Source organism: Epargyreus clarus, unplaced genomic scaffold (assembly GCF_041222505.1).
Source record: "Epargyreus clarus isolate Ecla_fem2 unplaced genomic scaffold, WU_Ecla_fem_2.2 ptg000019l, whole genome shotgun sequence".
Taxonomy (NCBI): Eukaryota; Metazoa; Arthropoda; class Insecta; order Lepidoptera; family Hesperiidae; genus Epargyreus; species Epargyreus clarus.
The window spans coordinates 7,038,143-7,060,675 of NW_027332227.1; positions in this window are offsets into that span (position 1 = coordinate 7,038,143).

The window sequence follows — 22,533 nt, forward strand, 5'->3', positions numbered from 1 at the left end:
GAAGTCTCTGTCAAAATCTGAAATAACCATTGAAGCCTATAGACAGGTAGACAAATCAAATATAGGACTCCTGTCTCTACAAAAAGTTGAGCACACGTGAGTGGCTATACTTGAGTATATATTGTATGATTTCGTAAATAATTTATTTACAATTATAGTTACTATATATATGAAATTGTATGTAATAAAATAAACTAAAAAAAGACTTATTTACAAAATATACAAGAAAACTATAAATAAAATAAGCCATCTAAAATTGCCGTGTGAGGGATGGTTCCCAAAACGCTGGCGGCGTTTCCTTGCTGAATCTCGTAAATTGCAACTCCAACGAAATAGCATCTATACTATACGCGTTAGGAGTTACACGGAAATAGGTGCGGCGTGCACGTGTGGAAGATCGCCTGAGCCGCAACACTGAGCCGCAATCGCCGCAGCGGCGCACCGAACTCATTAGGAAGTAGCCGTACACTACAATCACTTTCCGATCACCGCAAACATTTCGTTTATGACCACGTCGGCCATTGCGTTGCCAGTTAGCGAACACACGGCGTGACATTTTACGAGTATAACTGTAACAAGGTCAGTTACCGTTAGTGCCGCCACCTCTCTGAGATACGCGGGACAGATTTTGTTGTTGGTTAAACAGAAAATAGAATTTTCTATGAAGTCTAGGGTAGTGTTATTTTAGCATAGGTAGAACTACCACTAACGCTCATTGACGAACCGCTTGCCGGAGCAGCCACCAAACTGGTATGACTTACAATCGGTTACGGGTTTGACCTCTGGTCAGGCGAGCTTGCAGTTCACCTGATGCCTACTGCCGCCTCTTGCCGGCTCCGGCGACACCACCGCTACACTTATTTCTATATAGTAACCGTCATGTTAAGCGCTGCTGTATTCTGGTTTGAAGGGGGTAAGGGAGAAGTACTTATCCGTGGTATTCCAGCTTAGCCCTGAAGGATAGAGGCGCAACTGTTGCCGATCTCAGTTAGGAACCTAAACTTATCTGGGGTTGAGTTCAAATGTCCATGGGCGGTAGTAGCCACTTACCATCAGTTGGACTGCATGCATAAAAAAATCAAATATAATCCCGAATTTTATCTTACGAAACATGGCAACTATACTTTCTGTTATTAAGAAGTTATTGCTACTTTACCGTATGGTCAAAATGAAGAGCTATCATTCAAGATTTGAATGTCAAAACGAAGGCTTCATCGATTTTGACACGCAACCTTTGTAAACAGGCCAACGAATGTATGACATCGATATCAACTACTCAAGGACTCTAAATTTTAATGTAAGCCCTTTGAAAGGTTACTAGTACACTTCGGTCGGGGAGGTACCAACCACACCTGTTTCTAGCGTAAGCAGTTCTTACGCTATGGTGGCAAGATGATGCTCGTTGTCTTATAAAGCGGCCATTTTAATTCGTAGACGTGACAAATCATTTGTGATAGGCTTTTTTATATATATTATAGGGCAGCAGACTAGCATTCAGTCCACCTGATGGTAAGTGGTTACTGCCTTCCATGGTCATAATGTAATAAACTCCAGATAGGATTAGATATTCCTGCCTAAGGTCGACCACAGATGCGCCGCTACCCCTGAGGACTAAGCTGGAACGCTTCGGAAAAGTATGTCTCCCTTCACACGACCTTCAAGCCAGAATACAGCAGCGCCTTACACTGCTGTTAGGAGGCAGGAATAGGTGTGGCGGTGATGCCGCTGGAGTCGAACCACAAAGGATTCTACCACCTTTAACAGGTTTCAGGTCAGTCATGATTCTATATGGAGTTGGTTCCAAAAGTCCATGAGTTATTACCACTTATCATCAAGTGGACTGTGGAGTATTTCCTAATGCAATCTTATAAAAAAAAAGTAATCTACATACAATTGATTTATGATCTTTCATTTGTATTATATTATAAACACGATCAGTAATTAACTCTACTTGATCATAAAAAGTTTAAACACGTTATAAAACAAAGGCTATGTAAAAACATTAAAATAATTGTTCACTTTATCGATAAAAACATCTAAAACAGAGCCAGATCAATTTGCTTCATTGGCTTAAATTACTCATTTGTAAATGATATTTTCTATGATTATCTATAATATAGGAGTTACAGACGTTCATGCAGTCTATCTGATGGTAAGTGACCACGGACATCTACAATCAACCTCAGATATGATTAGATTCCTACCTGAAGTCGCCCTGTTGTAATCTACGCATTTGTTTTATAATCTGTCCTATATTTTATTGGATATAATTTGATTACCTAAAATTCCACATTCTTTATAACTTAAGTACGGTAATATTTTAGTTTAAGGGTCTGTAGCTGGCATAAGGAAGACTAAAACCACGAAGATATCTTTATAATTACATCTTAAGGAACATCTTGCGATTAGGCCATCCATGACACAACAGTTACTGAATCAAGGACGTTTTCCGTTCAAAACTGAATTTGCACTGAACTGTTTTAGTTGCATAATTACCTTTAGTATTTTTATAAGACAATCATGAAACTGGACACAGTTTTGTGGGAGAGTAGAACATTTTCTCCCGTTGGGAAATGAACCTGAAACTCAGCGGCTAAGTATTGTTTTTGTATTACATCTACATCACTCGGCGGCACAATACTTATAACAATTAAGATGAATCTGAGTAGTTTTAAGAATTATATAATTTTTGTTTACTATCTCCTCTCAATTTCTACGGAGATTCTTATAATTTTTCGATCATTCCAGAAAAAACTTTGGTTTTTATCTTAACCTTCCTTGAACGATTCATCTTCAACATCAGCAGACATACCCACTGATGTTAGTTAGGTATGATGTTAGGTAGCGACTTTTACCTTGCCCTTTTCATTGGAGGCCCTTTCTACCTTGTTATTGGGTGATCCGGACAATTTAATCTAACTAAATACAATTCGAATGAGATTTATATAGGTATCTACGCATATCATTTAGTTAACCTAATAATAATAATAGTTAGTTAACTTGTTTACAAATTAATTATTATACTTATTCATACATACATATGTACGATACATACGAGTACATAGGTCGAAAAAATTATTTGCAAAGTACCTTAGAAAGTGTGTATCTAGGTTCATTCAAAACCTTAAGTGCCTACACATGAGATGCTTTCCCTATTGCAATAGCAATTGGTTACGTAGTATTGCAAGGAGCGACCTGCGTTGCGACATTTAGACTATCCGTTACGTAACGTCGCCGAGACGGCAACGGTACGGTCGCAGCCTACGTGATTAACTGGTAATGTACAAATTATTTTCAAATGCTTATGTATTTTGCAGTGTATATTCATATAGCTTTGATGTAAGCTACAAAATATATGTATATGTTACTAGCTGACCCGGCAAACGTCGAGTTGCTATATAAATAAAAAAATGAACAACCCTTATCACTTAGGGGTATGAAAAATAGATAGTAGCGGATTCTCAGACCTACTGAATATGCATATAAAATTTGGTGAAAATCGGTAAAGCCGTTTCGGAGGAGAACGGTTACTAACATTGTGACACGAGAATTTTATATATATTATTATGTAATCGAACTTAGGTCTTGTCTTATTTGGAGCCTGTCAGATGTTTCTGTGTGGCAATTACCATTTAAGCATCGATGCTGTACTACGCTTGTTTGTTCCTTTTACTATTAAAATGCATTTTCATTTAATGCTTAGTAGTAACCTGGAAATTCATCATTGATAGAAAACCACTTATCATTCGTAAGATGATACGCATGCCTGTTAGCCATTTCCTTTCCGTAAAAAGTAGGTAAGTACATAGACAATAGAACCTCATTTTTCAAAGTTAAATATATCAACCTAGATTTTTTTATCCAAAATAAATTTGATTAAATTCCTTGACTACATATAAATATTAAAAAACAGAGTTCTTTACTTACTAAACCAAACCAAAAGGCAATTAAGTAAACGGTCACATTAATAAATAGTCGGCATGAGAACGTAAGCGTATCATCACGAATGCCAAACTTTTCCAACCATTAAAGCCTAATCTTATATGACGATTAGGAGATATAAAAAACACCAAAACGCAATTGATTGGCTTGATTATTTAGAAAGCATTACCTGTTAACACGAACAAAAGCACAAATAGTTTGAGGCCTCAGTAGTCACACGTCTCACTGTTTGGGATACTCAAAGGTTACTGGGTCACGCCAATACCCCGATCAAGATAAGATACATGAGACTTAATTCACTGACTATTGTGCCTTAAACTATTGGTAAAAGGCGTGGAAAACAAATCTTTAAATGGTTGTTGTTGTGTATCAAGCGCCCGTAACTCTTAGTGACTCGTGGCGCCGGGTGACTTTAACAACGGTAATTATTTCAACCTATTTCTACTTATATACTTAGCAGTATTATCGAGTGAGATCGTAAGTCGAACGGGTGACCGCGATCAAAATTTCATACGCGCATATTTCAGAAGGAAGTAAAGCCGGCGGGTAGCAGTAGTTATATCAGGTTGGAGGTCTTAAGGGCGTTTTGAAAAAAGAGATTAATATTCCCTGTATCGTGGGTTCTAACGACACACAAACACCCAGACCCAGAAACAGAAACCTAAATTCATCATTTAGAAATCTATCTGAGCGGGGATGGAACCTCTCGGTCGGTCCCTCGGTCCCTCGAATCGGGACCCTCTGCATGTCAGACCGGCATAGTGACCAGTCTATAACGTTCGTAGAAAAGATTGCAGCAGCATGTATTAGTCCGGTATAGTTCAAAGTTTATGAACCCGAAATCCTGAACAAGACACTACAACGGGCCTTAAATAGGTTATAGCACGGTTTCTATGCCCAACGTTCCTGTCACATGAATGTGATGCCCGCAATCCGTGTCTATTGTTGTTCGTACATGCGCCGGCGCAGCTCGCTTACTACAAAACAAATGGAGAAAGTTCAACCGTTTTATTTGTGCCTACGTGTTATCCACACCATTTCCTATTTTCCCGGCAACGCTATTCTGTAACGGAGAGCAGGAAACAGCTAGACAGTTAAATAGTTAATTGGTTAATGGTTCATTAATTTATCGGTAACATCTTGTTTTGAGTTTATATTTGCTGTTCGTAATCACGGAAATACAAGTAACGTAAGGTATGCAAAAATGTTAATCGATAGTATAATAATAATTATAAATCGTTGCAAAAGGGGTTTCGTTTGAAAATGGCGGACTTGCTAAAAATAATTAGAAATGGCGACAATTTGCCATCAGGCTTGTCTGCCTTTCCGCTAAATATTTTTATAAAAAATATAAAAGGGTAAGTATATACCTTAATAAATAATTATAATCGTTTAATCAGTACTTGACTATTGAAATGCATAGTTTTAATGGACAAACTTACCTATTTACTCTATTACAGTTTAACCTGAAATTAATATATTATAATGAGTGCCTATATCAAAACATATGAAGTACCTATGTTAGTATGATAAACAGAAAATTGAAAATGTATTACTTATTTATTTAAAGAGTTTTCACTATCAAGCTACGATTAGCATTGATAGGTATTATTATAAATTTTAAGTATTTATATTTTAGTCAGATGTGATCCGTGTATCACATGTTTGCAATGTCTTGTTCAATGTCGTCATACACCAATATATTTGTAAATTTATTCATACGTATGATATGGACAAAAACTGACAGGTGATTAAACAGACGCCTACATCGCGATCACCTGAACGGCTAAATATCGCAATAACGGCATCTCTAACAAAGGCACGAAACCTGTAACTATTAGTGAACTTGTTTGTGGATTGGAGTTATTTATTGTGCAACGGTGCTCGATTAGACTACCTTCCACCGAGAGGTTTCATAAAACGATTGTTACTTTCATTTCAATGCTCGGCCGGTGCATAACCACTACCACGTGTTGCCACGGCCGGTTACGTAAATTTTGTACGCTGTTTTGTTTACGTATGATTTGAAGTAATTATTGCATACGGAAACCATGGGACAATACTATTTCTTTCTCTCTTAACAACGAATGAATATGTTAGAAAAAGAAAAGTACTGTTTGTGCTTGAATTAGTATATTGAAATTATTTATTAATAACCAACGCTTCGAGTTTAAACTAAATAAAATACAATTGATACATCTACTTAGATGTAGATGTCCATTAAAACATACAGTGTGTTAAAACTAATTAAAATGTATTGCCATAATAACTATGATGTGAAGATATACCTTACAGGTTATTCTTGTTTTATATACATTTAAAAACCTCACACACATATTAACAAGGTACTTGCTTGAGAAATATGTACGGGTTACGTGGATTGCGCAAATAAGAAGTTATATAATGCTACTGTAAAAATGCCCTAATAAAATTATAAGTACAATATCTTGGTATTTGCCTTATCACGTTTACGTCACCCGAGTGCGCTATGTGACTGTGACGTAGAGACGCGCATTCAACAGCCCCGTGCCTTTCATTATGTAATTAATTCACTATGCGGTAATACAACTGGTTTCCGCAACTGATTACACCGACCGAGCGCACTTGGAATCGCAAAATAAATATATCAAAATCAAGATGATAAATATTTGCACAAATAAAACCAACGATCGTTGAAACAGACATTAATTTCCTAAAACAGGAACCGCCTAAAACCAGTTAGACACTTCATAATGTCATTAAAATGTGATTTATGTAACTCATTTCGGCGACTGTCCGTGGTATTCATGGTAGGGGCTCTAGTCCAGATTCGTCGACACATACAGTATCTACTGCTCAATTATTGTTTATACATTCATTTGTCATTAGTCACGCTTGCCAATACTGACGGCATATTTGTGTTTGAACGGCTTTCTTCAAGGCCGGCCGTTTCAAATAAATCGTTTATATACACGTGCCATTATATCGTCGGCGCTAGTACTAATGACTCCAGTGCGGTTCGAGTGCAGCTAAATGCAGTTAACTAAATAAATGGAACTAGATGCGTCTATGTTTGCAAAAGGGAATGTGATTAGGTTTTGATTTATGTGTTCAATTGTTTCAATCGATTAGGCCTTAATATTGTTTTATAGCTACACTAATCTTAACCAGTACGCGATGTAAATATAGTTTCGAATCGTCATCAACCCATTACTTTCCCACTGCTGGGCATAGTCCACCGCGCGGGCCAAAAGCATATTGGTAGACTTCACATACCATCGAGATTTTTTTATACTACTCTCATACATGTAGGTTTCTTCACGATGTTTTCCTTCACCATTAAAGCAAGTGATATTTTTTTAACAAGCACATAACTTTGAAAAATCAAAGGATTTGAACCTTGGACCTCTCGATAAATAGGCCTAGTTTCAACGACTAGGCTATCACTGCCTAGTTTCGAATAAGCGTGTTTAATGTAAACTCATAAAAACAAATAGAATAAATTAATTAAAATCATAAACGTGCGGATGCCATTACAGTTGAAGCAGAGATTAATACGTTTACTTTTAGCATTTAAATGCCTCAGTTTCGCGTTTCGTTTTTGACACGCGCACTGTGGCAGGTTTACGCCACAATCTAAAATCACAGCCGGTGACATTGCAATCTGTCAACTGGAGTCGTGGGACACTGTTTCCACGGAGCAGTTTTTGAAGTCATCTTGTTCCGACATTTTACCGTCATATTAACTAAGTATATCGATTTAGTCATTTATAGTATTCTTTTTTATAATATGAAAGTAGCAAACGAGCATACATTTGTGGTATGATGATGATAATTGGTCACTGCCGCCAATGGTATTTTTTTAACGAATACCATACAGAGCTGGACTTCTTTCTGAAACCAGTCGCATGATATGTTCGGCAAGCGCACCCTCCATTTACTAGGATTGCTTTGCAATAGAAATAGACATGCTGTTACCTTCCCGGTTGAAACGTGCTGGTTCTATTGATCTTTTAAGTCATCATTTATCGTAATTTCATTATTATTAGAATGTAGTAATCTTAAAATCATGAGTGCAATTGCTACTTAAATTTCACAAAAAAATCATATCAAAAGTATGCCAATGGAGATAATTCCAAGTCAGTTGCATAAAATACAGTGTTGAGTTGCAAGCCGGGCCACGAGCGGCCCGCCGATTAGTCACTGAAACATTCCCCGCGCGCCGATCCTCTGTGCGGGCGATCGTAGGGACAATATTAGGTTCGTCTCTTCATGCTTTTTTAGCCCTTCAAATTGGTTAAGCGTTGTAGCGGTATAAAGTTATATTGTTTTCGTTTTTACCAGGTTGCAGAGGGTAATGTTTTTCGAGTGTGTCTCATTCTTTGGCGCGTCCTGCAGCTCAGCTGGCTTAATTTTAACATATGAGGTTGTTTGTCTTAATTATGCATGTAATTATGGCTCTATTTTTAAGCACTCCGATTTTTGTTTTTATAAGTTCTCTAGTTAGATTTGTGTCATTTAGCAGCATTTTCAGTACTTATGGAAATTCAATGTTTTTATGGGTGTTACCTTTGTCACTTTACAGTGCCTCTTATTGCGTGCAGGAGTCAAAATGGGTTGTGGCGTTCCTAAGATTGTAAGACTAGTTCTCACAAATCAAAAGACAAATAGACAACAATATAATATATATATAAGTATCATAATATTGGGACATAGAGCTATTAAGCAATATGAATTTAATTTATATGTAAATTAAATTTATATTCGCCTGTCATTTGAAAATTACATTTTCTAAATTAAAAAGAACACCCTGTTAATAGTTGCTCTAATTTCCGTTTCATTTCGCAGGTTTTGTGAAATGAGCACAGATTGGAGATATTGTTAGACGTTGTGAGATTGTTATTAGTGTTTATTGTTTACAGAAGCAATTCCTGATCGGGCAGCAAGGCGTGAAGGCGGAGACAAATTGCACCGGTTGCCCAACGTCGCGCTTCGGTGGCATCGCTACTACTAATGTATTACAGATTTATTTCGTTCTGTCCTGTTATTTGTTACGACTCCCCGCTCTAACAACGGCATGCTTTTTCATTTTTGCGAAGATACCTTTATTGTTATTTTTTTTTTATAATATAGGAGTAGCAGACGAGCATGCAGACCACCTGATGATAAGTGGCCATTGCCACCCATAGACATTTGTAATCAACCCCAGATAGGATTAGATATTTTTACCTGAGTTCGACCACATATGCACCGCTACCCCTGAGGACTAAGCTGGAATGCCTCGTATGTCTCTCTTAACACACATTCCAAACCAGAACACATCAGCGCTTAACACTGCTGTTATGAGGCAGAAGGATTTAGTCTTCGATTTAAAGCGGATTCTTAGTTACGTTTTTATACATCCTCTACCTATCTTTTCGTTAAAGTCCCGCCGAAATCAGTTAAATCGTTTACAAGATTAGCATGTGTAAACATTAAAAGATTGCTACTGCTTATTATGTTGTCTAAAAAGATTCTATTGTTGTAACATACTTTACAAGCTTTTAAACACCCGTTGATCAGCTATTAATTATAAGACAATAGTATTGCGATAGATGTGTGGGTTGACTAACGTATAGGCGAATCAATTCTGAATCATTTAGTATATTTCTAATATATAGTCTAATATGTTTATGAAATGTGAACAGTTTATTAAAAATGTAAGTATTGTTTAAAGTTTTGGACGTAGGCAAAATAAATTTATGCTTAACTATATAATGAGTTGTATATTATAGTAAGTTTGTTTTGTTAATATTTATGTGACATATAACGTTAAACGAGTGATTCGATTAGCGCAAAATCACATTAAATCAAAAATTTTTTTCAGAAACTCGTTTAAGCTTGTTCTACACTACACACCTGATAACGAACATTGAGTTACCTATAACAATATCAGTGGATATCAAGTTACAACGAAAACAAACGTTTACCTACCGGTATTCGGTGTTATGTAGAGCAAATCGGGCGAGCTCGGTGTGGCGCGGGCTTTACGCGGCCCGTGCACAATCGGCATCTGCATAACTGAACCGCTCCGTTCTCATTAGCCGCCCGTTACCGACCCGTCCCCCCGAACGGGATCGGACGACCTCGCCACAGAGTGTTTTGTAGAGCTACAGGTAGGTAGAATATGACGTGGATGAAGAACGAAGATGACAAGTAAGGTCTATGTACATTTCACTTCATTAAAATACTGTCCGCCGAACGGGGTCGTACGACTTTGCCACAGAGCGCCCTGTAGAGCAGAGCAAGAAGTTGGAAGACGACAGGTGAGCTCGACTAGATTAAATAGATTGCAAGAAGAAGAATACGTCTATAGCGACAAAATCAAATCAAAAATGTCACATATTTCGGTGGCTCGACTTCAATGGTCATTTTATACAATTCTGCCTAATAAGTTTTTGCCTGTCTCTAGTGTTTTTGCTTATATCAAGGAAGAGACAATTATAGGTGACACCATACCGGTCTGACGCGCAGAGGGTCCCGGGTTCGATTCCCGGCCAGAGACATATCTAAATGATGAATTTAGATTTCCGTTTCTGGGTCTGGGTGTTTGTGTATTTGTCTATGTGTGTGTCCATCGCACCCACGACAAAGGCAATCCTAGTGTGGGGCTGTGAGTGTAGAAAGCGCTTTTTGTTTGTTAAATAGTCTGTGACAGAATATAGGTAAAAGGTAACGATAAATTAATTTATATATTTCCATGCTCTCTACATCTGTACTACATTAAGTAGGTAGGTACGGGAAATTACGTTTATGCTACAAGTATTTTTGTTCACTGATCACTGGCCACTTAATGATTTTTTCATTTTATGGAAAATTAAACTACTGTACACAAACCCTTATCTTTGACCCACCTCGACCCATTCCGTACAGCCGTTCCGTGTCTTTATCGTGTTTCAAATTCGCTAGCGTTCTCTAATTTAGGTAACAAATACGAGAACAACTAGTCTTTCCTGCCCTTTACTTTTAACGAACTCGTTGAAATGCGGAAACCGTGCTAAGTACGGTACTAGGTTAAGTTGTATTGAAGGTGGTAGAACCCTTTGTGGTTCGACTCCGGCGGCACCACCGCCACACCTATTTCTACCTAATAACAACAGTATTAGGCGCTGCTGTGTTGAAGGGTGTGGTAAGGGAGACAGACTTTTCCGAGGCGTTCCAGCTTAGTCCTCAGGGGCAGCGGCGCATCTGTGGCCGACCTCAGGTAGGAATATCTAATCCTATCTGGGGTTGATTACAGATGTACATGGGTGGCAGTAGTCACTTACCATCAGGTGGACTGCATGCTCGTCTGCTACTCCTATATTAAAAAAAAACAGTATTATTTTTAAAGTATTTTGGAATAGAGTACGAAGTATAAATTCAATTAGTCTCACATTCAATTTAGCATTTAATTGAAGTATAAGTTGAGTTAGCCTAAATAAATTTATCGTTTAAATATTAATAAATTCGTTTAAATATTAATAAATTCGTTTAAATGGACTAATACAAAACGGTTAAGAACATTTTTGTTTCTTTCAGTCGATTTTTTTTGTTTGTTGAGTTGAGTCACAGTACAAGTTTACAAAAATAGTCTTCAAATTTTCTATAATGACTAATATTTAATGTCACTACTAGGCGGAAACTAGTAAATAATTATTCGTATCTGAGTTTACATAATTTAGTTAGTTGCGATATCAATCTACTTATCATTTGTGTTAGTAATCATAATAAAATAATCTATTGTGTAAAGATCTACTTACAATCATATTTTGAAAAGTAGACAAGGCAATCGTTTTTTTTTATTTTAATTGAGGTTCTTATAAGTCTGTCACCATTGTCTGTGTTTGTATGTGTTTATGGCATCATATCTCTTATTTTAATGGACTGATTAGAATGATTTTCTATAATTGAAAACTGAGTTTCATTGTGAAACTCTCACCCAAATTTGACAACAATCGAGTATAAAAAATATCAGTTTTTTTTTAAGATCATATAGGAATTAAGGAATTGTTAAATATTCTCTTAGCACTCATTTTCAAAATTTTAACACGTATAATTGTAAATTTTTCGAATTAAAAATATTCTATTCGCACAGAAACTTATAAGAGCTTGTAGTTAACTTGTTTAGTCATTGTAGGTGCATTGGCACCTTAGACCTAGATGAAATGCATCTTGCACCACTAATTACACTCGCTCTCATCTCTGAAACCGGTACAGCAATGCGTGCGCTGTTTGACGGCAGTATAAATATTGTAGGCGAGTTTTAATTACAAAGACATGTTCTGTTTTTTCTACCTTTTTCTCGATTTCTAATCACCTTTACGATTATTCTGACTGAATCTATATCTGCTTTACGTTTCAAAATTCATTCGGGATTTATTATTTTTTAAAACTTAAACCGCTAAGGTAACTAAATAATAATATTTACTTACCTATTTATAAATACAGTTATACATAGTGATATCGGGAATATTAAACATTTTATAATGTATTTTATGTATGTTTATATTCCAGTGTCATTAAACTATTAAGTATTGAAAGTATTTAAATGAACAAAATTATTTTAATTTTAGTGTTGTTATTTCATCGTTAAGTTAAACAATAAATATAGACGTCAGAAGTTTTGCCCGGAGTAAAATTATTTACTAAAATACCGTTTCTTATATCATTATATTAAAGGTTACACCTGTTTAATTATTCATCTACATATTTTTGCACCTTTATGTGTAGTTACCATTTCGTGACGTAGGCAAGCTAACATACCTAACGGTTGATCCCTGATAGATATAAATAACTAAACACCGTTACGTTCATTGCGTTTCATCTCGAGTATAATTTCCGTGGAATTTCTCTGTATATGTACACTATTGTACACAATATAAGGAGTATGTCGCTTTTTGTTACACTTAATAATGTCATTTCGAGTACCTTTAATGAAGCACGTTTAATTAAATGTACTTTTTTCTAGTATTGTCGTTTTATTCTCGTATTATAGTTTAGTAGTGTAACTTTAAACTAACAATTGGTTGGTTGGTTCGTTACGATACGTGCGCACAGGTTTAAAAACAATGAAAACTGGTATTCTTAGAATAATTTACTATTTTTAGAACAAATAATGAATTTATCTTACCCCAATGAGACATAACTGTGAATTAGGTACCAACTCAAAATCGTATCAATTTTAAAAATGACTGTTAATGATTATTTAGTAGGTTAAAGGTAAATAATGAGAAGGCATGTAAAAGTGCCTCAAATGCAGCGTATGGCAAACGAGCCCTGTAGGTGGGGTCAAAGGCTTTCACCGTGGGCAGCGTACTATTCTCCATCGATGGAGAGGGGGGCACCGCGTCGCACGCGCGAATAGAAAGTACTTGAACCATTGTTTTCTTCATTACGACACTTATTTATCAACTGTCACTCCACGTTCCCTTATTGCATTTTTTATGCAAATGAGGGTTTAGTTAGATATTCGAGGCGAAACTCGTTATGGTACTGTATCTTAGTATACAGCTGCTTCGGATAATTACTTCAGAAAATTGTCTTTAGCAGTCACGTAACACCTAACCGCAATATCGATATTTTAGCAATTAATAAGTGTTCATACAATAAAGATGAGTGTAAATCAATGCTAAAAATATCTATTTAATTTAATATCGTGTTAGACAATGATTCTTAATAAAAAGGTCAAAGTATACTCTAGTGGCAATCAACAGCGTAGCAATGTGCCTCAGACCGTGTCCAGGATTTCGGGTAACATTACTCGTTTAGATTGAAAAAGAATAGACATGCACCTGTCCTGAAATTTGACACATTTTACAAGGTTACTGCGTAGGTACCAGATTAAACAGTTACACACCTAAGTGACTTTGTAGAAAACAAAGATTCTTGGTGACTAATAGATATTTTTTGTCTATTAAAATAATTCGCATTGTCCATTGGAGGAGATTAACAAATCACGTTTCACTATTTGTTTATATTATACTAGTGCTTATATTATGTTATTGTACTAATAATAGGTTACAAGTGATACAAATAGATGCCAAACTTCATGTATGGTGCCATTTCCATAGCGGCCGTCTCCAAGATTAACTGTCAAGACCAATTTATAAGAATTCCTTCTTTTGTTGTTTGTAACGAATACCAGAATATATTTCACAAATTTTAAAAACAAACGTATCCAACCTATTGTTTCCTTAACGTAATTATAAAATTTAAAAACAATCGCGTTTAATAAAGGGTCAAGTGTAATTCCCAATCGTCGGTCACGTGTCTGCTCGGACCGTGACCGTAGGATTTTGGTAACACATCGCTCGCTGCCAAACGGATTGCTGCTAACCTAACCTAACCACGAATACCAGAATATATTTCACAAATTTTAAAAACAAACGTATCCAACCTATTGTTTCCTTAACGTAATTATAAAAGACAATCGCGTTTAATAAAGGGTCAAGTGTAATTCCCAATCGTCGGTCACATGTCTGCTCGGACCGTGACCGTAGGATTTTGGTAACACATCGCTCGCTGCCAAACGGATTGGGTCATTCTTTTGTCCGCGTGGGAATGATGTAAATGAGCCTCGCTATTTCTTTGTTTGATTTCGTGAAAGTTTACACGATCGAAGAGGAAACGCGGCCGCTGTACGATGTGAACGCCATTTTTATGTAATTGTTACGTCGAGGGTTGAATAGTACAAGGTTTGAGCGGATAGCATTGGACAGTATTTGAGTGTCATGTTTTAAAATTATTTATGATTCGTTAATTTTTATATTTTTGTCAGTGTACATATTTTTATTTATGTACTTATTTTATTTGGTATATAATCCTAATAAGTCAAAGGTCAACAAAATAAGGAAAGTATGTCATAATCTTTTTAGCTATTAAAAATTTAACTTTTAATGATTTTAATTAAGGAAGTGAGAACATGTTTACATTTATTCAAGGCCTGAGGTCATTTCAACTTCTTTTAAATTTTAGAATGAATGTACCTATGTATGTATGGTTGTAATTCTTTTCATATATCTATCTCTCTTAACAGTTTATATTTTTTACCTTTCTCTGAAATGTACTCTGAAGTTATTACTTTAAAATTCTCTATGTAGTACATATGTCTTTAAATTAACTATTTATTGTAATACGTATTCTTATCATATTTATAATTTTTAACATGGACGTTAAATACAAAAACCAAAATTTTACATGACGTATTCGTTTATGTAGTGAGATAAGTTGTAAATCAAGAAATAAACACCAAAAGTTAATTATATTAGTAATGCTAAATTAGCATTTACAAAAACCAAAAAAGGAAGTACTAATTTATTTATTTATTAAAATACGAAATTAACAAAATCTAACTTGTGGAAAAATATGAGTAAAGTAAGATGGAAAATACCGCTTACCGGAGTTTAAATTTCGATTTCAACCGCTTATCGCTTGTTGCCCGTGACTTTCACCACCTTCCGAGCTACGGAGGGGAACGCCCTTTATGAAATCAACTACTGCACCCGGGTCAAGCAGATTTTTGTACTTTCCGTAGGGATTTAGAATTTAATCTGTTATGACTTGTTAACTAAGCCCTTTGGTTTTAATTATTTAATCTCGAAATACTCATGCTTACTTTCATCACAAAATTACTGAAAGAGTCGATTTAAGTGACTAAATAATCTTTTGTTTGAATGATATTTCACCATAATTGTGTTAAATGTGGCAATATTACTATTTTGTTTGTAATAGGTAATCTCTCGTTTTATCACCATGACGGGTTCAGATATATTTGTATAGAACTTATTAAATGTATATTGCTGATATCGTATCAGTGGCGATAGAAAAAGTTCAACTTTACGCATGATGAACTTTTAGTACTATTTGAGTAATCTGGTAAGCTACTAACACAGGATCTATGTACTTTTATTTTTACCTGAGAGCAGAGGGTTATGTTTTTTGAGCATATGTAGGTATAAAGGTGTATGCATATCTCATTTTTAGAAATTCCTGCTGCCCGAACAGTATGACTCATTTTATCACATGAGAAGTCATTTGTTCATCTAGGTGTATATTTGTATACTATACATGACATTGGGAAATATGGATGAAGTCCACGCCTGTAATCTTATAAAACATCTAGAACAGAGTGATGGCATTCCTGAGTACTATAATCACTTCATATGAAAGTAAGCCGACGTCCACAATACCCATGTCTACCCTTCCACGGAAACACTGAATTATAACACTCTAAAAATAGGTGCAAAATTGCTTTTGTAAGATTATTTCGTAACAGTCGTCATTACCACTTATTAGGGAAGTAAACCGATTGTTTTCTCAACTGCACGGCATTCTAGACCTATCTGTCATGAGAACGGAGTGCGCAATTAATCGACCATCGTACAGTTGCGACACGATCTTGGTCAAGCCCGGACCACCCGTGACTTAACTAGATCAATTAACAATGCTACATCACTATTACCTCCTCTCCACCACTCCCAAACACGTAGCAATTTACCCAGCGAGTAATGTAACCGTACAAAACCGTAATAGTACACAGTTATCGAACGGCGGAGCAGAAAAATTACTGCGAAACGGCATGTCACGGCATCTACTTACTAAAACCAAATCGAGTAAATTATAGTCTCTTTTCGCAACTTGTTGCCCCTTGTACATGAAAAGCAACGATTTAATCTCGTTAACATGCTTTAATGTACACATAAATGTAGATATCGGTGTGAGTGTGACCTTATTCTCGACTAAAAAGTTTACAAGTGGGCGCTGTAATGAAGATTTGCAGAGGCTGTTCCTATCTCCGTTCGTATGTTGCGTATTATGTGACATTTTGAAACAAAGATGTGGCAACGATAATTATTTTGTACATTTTATGTCTTTCGATGTGACAAGTAAACTTAATTAGTATTCGAGATGGGTTTGATATTACTTTATGGAGGAACTTTGATCGTACCAACGGTAGCGAGTAGGTAAATTGTAAAACTAACCTTGTGATATACAAGGTTTATGGAATATATTTATGGAAGCTATTTACATAGAAATTGTGTTACTCGTAGGTACATTGACGGCTTGTTTCGCGTAGCGGTCACCATTCCGGTCTGATACAAGAAGGGTTCCAGGTTCGATTCTGCCAGACAGATATCTAAATTATGAATTTAAATTTCTATTCTGGGTTTGGGTCCTTATGTTGTTTTATGACACCCATGACACTAAATCTTCATGTAGTAAGTGTAAAGACCGTTATTTGTCTTATTTAAATATATGTACTATAGTATAAGTACTGAAAGTATAACTATTATATACAGGTAGTTTTTCTAGACATACCTAGATAGTTAAATGTAGTTATTCAGGTATTTATTAGGGTATGTACCTAAAAACATTTCCTGACATGTGAAAAAGAAACAAAATCCTGAGTTTACAAAAGCGCTCATTATATACAAACGAAATGCTTGAACAAATACAAATTGAATACATACTAGCATTACTCATAACTAATTCAATAACACGATATAATATATCTCGAATTGTATTAAGCCTCTGTTACCATTTTACCTTGAGTCGATGGCACGGTGATTACCTGCCCTGCATCGCATCCATGACCTACATTTCTCATTTCCGTAAAATGACTGTTCTATATGTTATGTTATTAGTAACTTATTTTCCTGGTTTGTATTTGAAGCAGTTTAGAGTCCACTGCAATGTAGGATTTTTTACACTTTTTACCACGCTTTTATTAGCTTGACCTGTATGTATGTATGTATGTATGTATGTATGTATGTATGTATGTATGTATGTAACGGCACCTCTGAACTCAATTTTTACCCACTTTGAACGGTCCGAGTAATTTTAAATTTCGAACAATTATCAGAAAATGACAATACGCAATTTTAATATAATAATAATTTTCTCATCATCAGGATCGTCGGGAATCAGCATTAACTATTTTCCTTGTGCGATTTTAGCGTGGTTTTTAGTTTTTAAACTATAATTATTATAACATAAAATTGGAAATAATTAAGCAGTTTACCTGATGATGAGGGGTCTCTACCGTCCATAGGCATATAATCAACGATAGATAAGACTGGATTCGAACCTAAGTCGTTTGCAGCTATGGTACCCCTAAAAGTAATGTTACCTTAAACGTTACCTTAACAAGAAGATACCTTGTAAAAATGCGTAATCTACTTAACCTAACTAATAATAAAAAGGTTAATGTAAGTTTGTTTATTTATTTGTATGTTTGTTTGGTACACTTTCAAGCCTTAACTACATAACCGATTGTCAAAAACAAATGTACAAAAGTTGTCACGAGTTCAGAAAAGGACATAGGGTACTTTTTATCCCGAAAAAAACTAGCGTTCCCGATGGACAGATAATTACCAGCGGATTAATTTACCAGCGGATACGCCCGCGTTCAGAAGAACGCGGGCGTATCCGCTGGTAAAAGCTTAGCTTAATTGTCAAAATATAAAAATCCAAAATCTACTCTTCAAAATCCAGAATTCAATCTACTTCATACCGTCTTAAACTTTGCTTCCTTTGTAGAAAATTGATTATCCAGATGCAGCTCAGCGGTGAAGATCATGTTCCCAGGTATTACTACAATTCAATGCAGGTCTCTATAGACTAGTGCTGTAATAATGTGACTTGGTAGGTTTGATACGTTACTGAAAAGATTATTGGAAATCGTACGAAATCAGATATTATTGATGCCTTATATAATAGTGAAGTAGAAAACGAGCATGCAGTCCATCTGTAGGTAAATGGTTACTGTCATGGACATCCATAATCAACCTCAGCTAAGATTAAATTCCTACCTGCGGTTGACAACAGATGCGTCCTGAGCGATGCGTGAACTCCTGAGGACTAAGTTGGAACGCCTCGGACAAATGTGTCTCCCTTACCACGCCCTTCAAAGCAGAACACAACAGCACTTAACACTGCTGTTATGAGGGAGAAATAGGTGTAGCGGTGATGCCTCCGAAGTCGAACCACAGGCTCTACCACCTTAATGCTACATGTTTAAATAACGAAACTGCCATTGTAATGCGTTTTATTCCGCAATACTCATGAATTATTACAATAAGCGCAATCAATAATCGTTATTGATTTTGATTTGTGTACTGTTTCGCTGCTTTATGATTTGATAGCGATGATAGGCATCCTTGTTTGTAAAAGACATTGAATCATTGGAGGAAAAATCACTTAAATTATATTTTTCAAGTCTTTAATATGTAATTATATAGGTACGTATATATGAGATTAATTTAATTTTTCTATTTTTTATCGCGATTTTCATCGAATTTCGACTACTGAGCGAAGACTATTATTTTTTAGAGCATTATTTGTCTGTATGTATGATAGGGATTTCTCACATTTTATGCAACTGTGCATCGTTTGCAACTCGCCGACTATAGACGAATAGATGCGAGCACTAGTATGTAAATAACCTACTCGGCTGTATTTGGTATTGGCCACGATGTTTTTTCCTCGCTGGGTATCCGTTTTACAGGATGAGTATTCGTCATTAATCGGCGACAAAATTATTTGCCCGTACTTGTGCGCGGCGTTTACACACTCGTCCTTGTTCGGCGAATTACTCGGTACTGTGCAACATTATGCATTAGAGGTGTCATAATACATAGTAGGATGAGTAATTGATTACGAAGGATTGTGATTGAGCTTCCAGTACACAGAATGCGACTTAGACAGATCAATTCAATTAATAATCTATTGATGCATTCTGTGCGCGTTCCTACGCCATGACACCTGTTCGGAAGTTTAGTAATCGGCAGGTTTCCTTGTTTGTTCTCTTTGTTTTATGTAGCTTGATATGTTGCTCTAAAATAATTTTAATTAGAATAAATTATTTTATGTGGTATTAGGTATTACTTTTTTTATAATATAGGAGTAAAACATGAGCATGCAGTCCACGCGATGGTAAGTGGTTACTGCCGCTCATGGACATCTGTAGGATTAGATATTCCTGCCTGAGGTCGGCCACAGATGTGTCGCTACCCCTCAGGACTAAGCTGGAACGCCTCGAAAAAGTATGTCTCCCTTACCATACCCTTCAAACCAGAACATAGCAGCGCTAATCACTGCTGTTATTGGTCAGGAATAGGTGTGGCGGTGGTGCCGCCGAAGTCGAACTACAAAGGATTGTACCACCTTCGATTCTTATGATATCTATGTACTATTAACATACGGAAATCAAAACGAAAACATGATTATTTAATTTTCTTACTTTAGCCTTGTGTACATTTCGGAATTCCGATCAATAAATGTCTGCACTAGGTTTCGTTGCATAGCAAATCGTATATCTAATAGAAATTTAATTAAAATACAAATCACTTCTCGGAATTTATTTATTTAATAAACAAATTGAATTTTATAATTTACTTAGGGACATTACCTTCGATTGAAGTTTAAATGAATGTTGTACTGTCATTTACTGAGTTGCAGTAGTGGCATTGATGCATTTAGTGCATCAAAAATTCCTAATTTGTTGAATTTCCGGAATTGAAACATTATGACATAGGATTTTACAGGGTTACTGTGTTAAAAATCGTAGTTGGAAGAATACGTAACACAAATACCTACTCTACGCGTTCCAACTTAATCCTCAGAAGGTATAGCAACTTATCTGCAACCTTAGAACTTCAGTTTTACGTTTCAAGACAACACATAACCATCAGGTGAATAAAAATCTCAGTGTCATAAAAAAATAGTGACGATCATCAGTGATGTCCCATTGCTTGGCAGGGGCAGGTGAAATGGACGGAGTCGTAGGGGTAGAAGGATCCACAACCACGATAGAATGGCGTGTAAAAGTCAACTGCCTCATCTTCCTTAATCTTAAAACACCTATGGGGATTTTTCATAACTCCAATTCTTACCGAATACCATATATTCGGTAATTTGATTCTTTCATCCAGGCAATGAAAATAACATAACAACGGTTAACTAACAACAGTTACTTAGTCGGTCAAAGCAATACATTTCGAACATTGCAAAAACAAGTACCTATACATAACACGGGAAAATTACAGTAGAATACGTAGAAAATTTAATTAAGGTGAGAGTAGTAGGCGGCTAGTCGCAACAAAGCATCGATTATTTGATAAGTCGGTGTTATCGGGCGCTGGCGGCACGTGTTCCCCGCTACCTCGCGACACGTTTACTGCGGTCACCACGTTGTTAACAGACCCGGATAGTAGGTAATTTTTGTACCTGGGTATAGTCCGCGCCATACTGCTAATCCGCTCTGAAGTTGCAAGCAGGTGTAGTCATACAATTTGTACCAACATTATACTTAGGGAAACATCTCATCAGTCAAGTATAACAGAAATATATCATTGAGTAGATAATCTTATATATAAAATTCTCGTGTCACAATGTTAGTTACCGTACTCCTCCGAAACGGCTTTACCAATTTTCACCAAATTTTATATGCAGATTCAGTAGGTATCTACTATCTATTTTTCATACCCCTAAGTGATAAGGATGTTTCACCCTTAATACTTTTTATTTATATGGCAACACAACGGTTGTCGGGTCAGCTAGTAATATGAAATAATAAGCAACGCAATTAATGCCAAACATTCGTGTAGTGAAAATGTTGGTTCTGTATATATGATTATATTTTATTTTTTAATATAATATTCATTTTAATGTTGAATTTATAATGTATCCTTTAAGGCTGGTTCTAAGTGTAGTGTGTAGATACTCACATCAATACCCTTTTCGATGTTTAAATAATACCTATATGCCAAATTTTAATTTGTTTTAATCTACTTTATTTATGAATTTAAGGAATTTACTGCGAGATAACTATATAGACAGATACTATTTTAGACATCATATTTTAGAAGTTATCGAGCATAAATTTAAAAAAAAAAATGTTATTTTTCAACTTTGTAGCCTTACGCGATCGCGTGGGTGTTTGTAGATCCATGATTGTGTAAAACGCTTGTCACATTAGTAGGTAAGTAGCTACTCGCATTATTACCGCGTATCATTATCTGAAGCGCTCAGCCAGTCCGACTATTATTGTATGTGAATGGCGATAAATGAAAAACCATTTTTTATTAACTTTTTATCGTACGACTCGGACAATTTGCAGAGAGACCTTTAAGACGACTTCTAATATGAAACTAATCTGCTTATTTATAAGTAAGTAATAGCATAGTGAATAGAATTTAATCGATATTGATACTTACGACTTGGGTATAAGGAAAAATGAAGCGCCTTCGTGAGTTGAACTGACGTAAATGCATATATCATTATGTATTATATGTGTTCTCATAAAACGTTTAGAATAACAACAACCGAGTACATATGTATGAACATTTCCGGAAGCGTATTCTTGTAATACAAGGACTGTGAGTTGTAAACATAATAGTATAAAAATAATTTAGCTCGCTGCCACAAGTAAATACGAGTAGCAATAAATAATGCAGTAATAAAGATGTGGGAAACGGCGTTTTAACGCGTGAACATCATTGGAAATTATTAGCCGCCAAGGTGCCTCGTGCTCGCCTCAGCCTTGCGAATTAGCTGAGCGACGGCTAATCATGCTCTTCTTACCTTTGAAAC